A 7,618-nucleotide genomic window follows, 5' to 3' on the forward strand; every position below is an offset into this window, starting at 1 on the left:
TTATTGTTGGTATGTAGCGCAGCCTGTACTGCGGCTATGTTTGAAGCTAGAAAAGTACGGAATTCCTCTTCATTCATATTCACGGTGTGTCGAGTAGTCGGTGCCATTTCCTTCAAAATAGTCAAATGGAACAAGTTAATCATACAGAATATTAAGAGTAGTTAATAGTATTTCGTAGCATAATATGAACTCATTTATAAAAGCTTTTTCTTCATATTAGCGTTTTATAAGTTTAAATTCGGGTAGTATCTACCCGTTAAGTTCATACTTAGTAGCTAATATACAATTCAACTGCTACAATTCTATATGAAAAACTGATTATAATAATATTTCGCGTTCAAACTTTTATACAATATTTTACAAACTTACAATACCGCTTATTTTATATAAAGCATGAAATATAGCACACAATAACTTTGATACAAGATAGTTGTGAAGATAATTCTAGCTAGTACACAAGTCGTTCAGCAAAGGCAATAAAGACACGTAATTCATACGTCCAGAAACAAGTCATGCATTCTGGTTTTACTAGGACTACTTCCCATCCTTGGTCTTGTGGAACATAACCGTTATGGCCGTTGATAAGACAGAGTTTTGTAACGTCGTCAAAGGGACGAGGGTTACGTAATGACCAACAGTCTCGTAATAACCTAAATACCTCATTTCTTACCCCAATTACCGACTCCGTCACTTGTGGGAACGTTTTGTTTAATAGTTGTAGCCCGATGTTTTTTTTCTCACTTTGGTGAGAAGCAAACATTACTAACCCGTAAGCATAGCATGCTTCTTTATGTTGCATGTTAGCCACTTTTTCTAAATCATGAAGTCCTATATTCGGATACTGTAATGACCCGGAATTTTCCGACCAAATTATACTTATGAGATTAATATTTATATAAATTAAACCATACCAACATGATAAGCAATCCAAATTGTTGAGACTTGTGTTTTTGAAAAGAGTTTTACACAACGTTTGACCGTCCAATATGACCGATGATATCACGAACTATATAACATACGATAATTATACGTTTGTGTATATATATGTATTTATATATATTTAACATGATCTAAGGATGATTTAACATCTCATTGTGTACTAATGACAATGAGTTATAAGTATATTTTGAAACTACTAACTTAAGTTTTCAAAACGATAACTATGCGTAACATTCTTTGATATATATACTTATAATCTATAATGCTTATACATGTATCGTATATATAATGTATTTAATCACTTTTTAAGGACTTAAATACATAAAACAATATAAGTATATTCACAAAAGATACCTATATTTGAATTCTCATTCCGTTTCCTCAAGATTTCTATACGTATATCTAGGGTATATGTACCCGTATCATACCCAGCTTCTATACGTATTTACTATTGGTATATACACATCAAATCAACATCCTAATCAACATTATTACTGCCCTAGATATGAGGTAACTAGAATTTGTCAAGTAGTATGAATTATTAGTAAGAAAACAAAATTAGGAATCCTTTTCTTTCTTTATAAACTAAAAACGTTTTTATAAATGAACATCATTTCTTCACTCCATTTTCTCATACCTACACCCTCATTTCTCTCTCAAAATACTCCTAACTTCATACTTGATCATCTCCAAGCATTTTCCCCATCATTTAGCTTCAATTACAAGCCTTAAACACCATAAGAAAACTCTTTCAAGAACATATCAAAATAACCACCCATTTGAAGAAGTTTACTTCTAACCTTTTGATCTAACTCCACCACTCTTTGATTCCAAGATTATTTATTATCTTTTGCAGTAACTTTGTCCAAGTAAATTGAGGTAGTAACCTTGTTCATAATCTTATTCAATTCATATTCATATAGCTATCTTATTTTGTGGTATAAAATTTTAACAACAAGAACATAGTTTGAATGATTTCAAACTTGTTCGCAAACTAAATAGATCCTTCTAACTTGACTTTTAAAATACTTCAAGACCTGTAATATATCATAATGATATGCTAACCTAACAAGATATAACTTGGTTTTACAAAGAACATCTTAAAAACTGAATCTACGTCGTCGGAGTGCAACCGGGGGCTGTTTTGGGTTGGATAATTAAAAACCATCTTGAACTTTGAATTGGAAGTTCATGTTCTGGAAAAATGATATTTCTTATGAATATGTTAACACATAAAAATTTCATGGTTTAACTCAAAGTGTAAGTATTTTTAGAAAAATGATCATTAAATGTTGTTTTTATGATGGAAAATGATCACTTTCATAAGTTTCACCAAAGTTTGACCTATAACCTATGATTTCGAATACAAACTAAGGTATTTTCAGTTCATATTCTTAAAATTTGACTCGATCCAAGGAAGTGGCAAGTTGAACCAACAAAAACGGAGTTGTAATGAAGAAACTACGACTAAAACAAGATTGGGTATCCGAAGCTAGTTTAGCTACGAAAATATTTGGAGAAAAAGTAAATTAATCATATCTTTTCTAATTAATATGATATTTTATATATAATTACTTATGATTTGATTTTATATATTTCAGGACCACCCGTAAACAACACGAGAAGATTAATCATAAGACCTCATGATTGTACGCAACACGTCATTTGACAACACGGTACTTTATGTACGCAACACGTCATTTGACAACATGGTACCATGGGTCGAGATTAATTCTAATCAATACGAATACGATGGGGTCTTTATTTATTTTATTTAAGCAACTAATTGTGGACCACTAACATCGAACTGCTAACTACGGACTAAGAAAATATTAAAAATATTAAAAGTATATATATATGTAACGATTACTTAAAAAGAAAATATGTTGATATATTATATATATGGTTAGGTTCGTGATATCTATCGGAGACCAAGTCGAATTAAATACCTTCAAGGAAAAAGTGAGTTTCATTTGCTCCCTTTTTAATTGCTTTTGCAATATATATTTTTGGGCTGAGAAAACATGCGCTGCTTTTATAAATGTTTACGAAATAGACACAAGTACTTAAAAATATATTCTACGTTGAGTTGTACCACATGCATACTTCCCTGTAGCTTGGTAACTACTATTTACATGTGGTATTGTAAACGCGAATCCTGTTGATAGATCTATCGGGCCTGACAACCCCAACCGGACTGGACGACCAGTATTCAACGGTTGCACAGTACTTCGTTTTGGTGACTACACTTGGTACGGTGTAGTGAGATTTCATAATAAAGGGAATATGCGACGTTGATTAAATGTTAAGTATGGTTACCAAGTGCTCAACCACTTAGAATGCTTTACATACACTTGCGAGTGTATTATGTTTATGATTATGAAATCTTGTGGTCTATTAACATATTAAAATGATTGTTATGATAAACCTATGAACTCACCAACCTTTTGGTTGACACTTTAAAGCATGTTTATTCTCATGTACGAATTAAGACTTCCGCTGTGCATTTGCTCAATATAAGGACATTACTTGGAGCCGATCATCGCAATGGGACTAAATGTTGATGACTTCGTCCAGGTGGATTAGGACGGGTCCTTTCAGATACATTGAGTCAAAATAATTTCTTAACCCGTTGCGTAAAATAGCATTTGGGTTCCCCGCAATATATGCGTCAAAGTAAACACAGCGTAACTTATGGGTTTCCCAATGTGATATCCCCCATCTTTCAAACGAAAGTCTCTTATAAACCAAGACATTCTTGGAACGTTCTTCGAATGTCTTACAAACTGATTTCGCCGTAAATAGTTGTGCCGAAGAATTCTGACCGACTCTAGACAAGATTTCATCAATCATGTCTCCGGATAGGTCTCTTAAAATATTGGGTTGTCTATCCATTTTGTGTTTTTATACTGTAAAATAGACAAGAGTTAGATTCATAAAAAAAAAAATACTTATTAATACAAGCAATTTTTACATATATCATAAAGCATAAGCACACTATATTACATATATTACACCACACGAATACAACTATCTTATTCTGACTCGCTCGTTTCTTCTTCTTCGGTTTTGGTTCGTTTTGCCAAGTTTCTAGGGATATATGATGTTCCCCTAATACGAGCTGTCGTTTTCCACAACGGTTTAGAAAAACCTGGTGGTTTAGAGGTTCCCGGGTCATTGTTACAACTTAAGGGCTTCGGGGGTTGACGATACATATAAAGTTCATCGGGGTTGGAATTAGATTTCTCTATTTTTATGCCCTTTCCCTTATTATTTTCTTTTGCCTTTTTAAATTCAGTTGGGGTAATTTCTATAACATCATCGGAATTCTCGTCGGAATCCGATTCATCGGAGAATTGGTAATCCTCCTAATATTTTGCTTCCTTGGCGAAAACACCATTGACCATAATTAACCTTGGTCGGTTGGTTGAGGATTTTCCTTTACTTAACCGTTTTATTATTTCCCCCACCGGTTCTATTTCCTCCTCCGGTTCCTCCTCTTCCGGTTCTGATTCTTCTTCCGGTTCTGATTCTTCTTCCGGTTCTTCTTCGGGAACTTTTGAATCAGTCCAATATATATTCGACTCTTTGTTATTATTAGGTGAGTCAATGGGATTTGTGCTAGAGGTAGACATCTATCACACAATATCAAACATGTTAAGAGATTAATATATCACATAATATATACATGTTAATAATATATAGTTTCCAACAAAAATGTAAAGCAATCATTTTTAAAGAAAACACGGTCGAAGTCCAGACTCACTAATGCATCCTAACAAACTCGATAAGACACACTAATGTAAATTTCTGGTTCTCTAAGACCAACGCTCGGATACCAACTGAAATGTCCCGTTCTTATTGATTAAAAACGTTCCATATTAATTGATTTCGTTGCGAGGTTTTGACCTCTATATGAGACGTTTTTCAAAGACTGCATTCATTTTTAAAACAAACCATAACCTTTATTTCATAAATAAAGGTTTAAAAAGCTTTACGTAGATTATCAAATAATGATAATCTAAAATATCCTGTTTACACACGACCATTACATAATGGTTTACAATACAAATATGTTACATCGAAATCAGTTGTCTTGAATGCAGTTTTTACACAATATCATACAAACATGGACTCCAAATCTTGTCCTTATTTTAGTATGCAACAGCGGAAGCTCTTAGTATTCACCTGAGAATAAACATGCTTTAAACGTCAACAAAAATGTTGGTGAGTTATAGGTTTAACCTATATATATCAAATCGTAACAATAGTCTACAAGATTTCATATTTCAATACACATCCCATACATAGAGATAAAAATCATTCATATGGTGAATACCTGGTAACCGACATTAACAAGATGCATATATAAGAATATCCCCATCATTCCGGGACACCCTTCGGATATGATATAAATTTCGAAGTACTAAAGCATCCGGTACTTTGGATGGGGTTTGTTAGGCCCAATAGATCTATCTTTAGGATTCGCGTCAATTAGGGTGTCTGTTCCCTAATTATTAGATTACCAGACTTAATAAAAAGGGGCATACTCGATTTCGATAATTCAACCATAGAATGTAGTTTCACGTACTTGTGTCTATTTTGTAAATCATTTATAAAACCTGCATGTATTCTCATCCCAAAAATATTAGGTTTTAAAAGTGGGACTATAACTCACTTTCACAGATTTTTACTTCGTCGGGAAGTAAGACTTGGCCACTGGTTGATTCACGAACCTATAACAATATATACATATATATCAAAGTATGTTCAAAATATATTTACAACACTTTTAATATATTTTGATGTTTTAAGTTTATTAAGTCAGCTGTCCTCGTTAGTAACCTACAACTAGTTGTCCACAGTTAGATGTACAGAAATAAATCGATAAATATTATCTTGAATCAATCCACGACCCAGTGTATACGTATCTCAGTATTGATCACAACTCAAACTATATATATTTTGGAATCAACCTCAACCCTGTATAGCTAACTCCAACATTCACATATAGAGTGTCTATGGTTGTTCCGAAATATATATAGATGTGTCGACATGATAGGTCGAAACATTGTATATGTGTCTATGGTATCTCAAGATTACATAATATACAATACAAGTTGATTAAGTTATGGTTGGAATAGATTTGTTACCAATTTTCACGTAGCTAAAATGAGAAAAATTATCCAATCTTGTTTTACCCATAACTTCTTCATTTTAAATCCGTTTTGAGTGAATCAAATTGCTATGGTTTCATATTGAACTCTATTTTATGAATCTAAACAAAAAAAATAAGTTACAAGTCGTTTTTGTAAAGGTAGTCATTTCAGTCGAAAGAACGACGTCTAGATGACCATTTTAGAAAACATACTTCCACTTTGAGTTTAACCATAATTTTTGGACATAGTTTCATGTTCATAATAAAAATCATTTTCCCAGAATAACAACTTTTAAATCAAAGTTTATCATAGTTTTTAATTAACTAACCCAAAACAGCCCGCGGTGTTACTACGACGGCGTAAATCCGGTTTTACGGTGTTTTTCCGCCTTTCCAGGTTTTAAATCATTAAGTTAGCATATCATATAGATATAGAACATGTGTTTAGTTGATTTTAAAAGTCAAGTTAGAAGGATTAACTTTTATTTGCGAACAAGTTTAGAATTAACTAAACTATGTTCTAGTGATTACAAGTTTAAACCTTCGAACAAGATAGCTTTATATGTATGAATCGAATGATGTTATGAACATCATTACTACCTCAAGTTCCCTGGATAAACCTACTGGAAATGAGAAAAATAGATCTAGCTTCAAAGGATCCTTGGATAGCTTGAAAGTTCTTGAAGCAGAATCATGACACGAAAACAATTTCAAGTAAGATTTCCACTCGAAATAAGATTGTTATAGTTATAGAATTTGAATTAAAGTTTGAATATGATTATTACCTTGTATTAGAAAGATAACATACTGTAAGTAACAAAGGTTTCTTGATCTTGGATGATTACTTGGAATGGATTTAGAAAACTTTGAAGTAAACTTGCAATCTTGGAAGTATTCTTGATTTTATGAAACTAGAACTTTTAGAATTTATGAAGAACACTTAGAACTTGTAGATAGAACTTGAGAGAGATCAATTAGATGAAGAAAATTAAAGAATAAAAGTGTTTGTAGGTGTTTTTGGTCGTTGGTGTATGGATTAAATATAAAGGATATGTAATTTTGTTTTCATGTAAATAAGTCATGAATGATTACTCATATTTTTGTAATTTTATGAGATATTTCATGCTAGTTGCCAAATGATGGTTCCCACATGTGTTAGGTGACTCACATGGGCTGCTAATAGCTGATCATTGGAGTGTATATACCAATAGTACATACATCTAAAAGCTGTGTATTGTACGAGTACGAATACGGGTGCATACGAGTAGAATTGTTGATGAAACTGAACGAGGGTGTAATTGTAAGAATTTTTGTTAAGTAGAAGTATTTTGATAAGTGTCTTGAAGTCTTTCAAAAGTGTATGAATACATATTAAAACACTACATGTATATACATTTTAACTGAGTCGTTAAGTCATCGTTAGTCGTTACATGTAAATGTTGTTTTGAAACCTTTAGGTTAACGATCTTGTTGAATGTTGTTAACCCATTGTTTATTATAACAAATGAGATGTTAAATTGT

Source organism: Rutidosis leptorrhynchoides, chromosome 2 (genome assembly GCF_046630445.1).
Source record: "Rutidosis leptorrhynchoides isolate AG116_Rl617_1_P2 chromosome 2, CSIRO_AGI_Rlap_v1, whole genome shotgun sequence".
In the NCBI taxonomy this organism is placed as follows: Eukaryota; Viridiplantae; Streptophyta; class Magnoliopsida; order Asterales; family Asteraceae; genus Rutidosis; species Rutidosis leptorrhynchoides.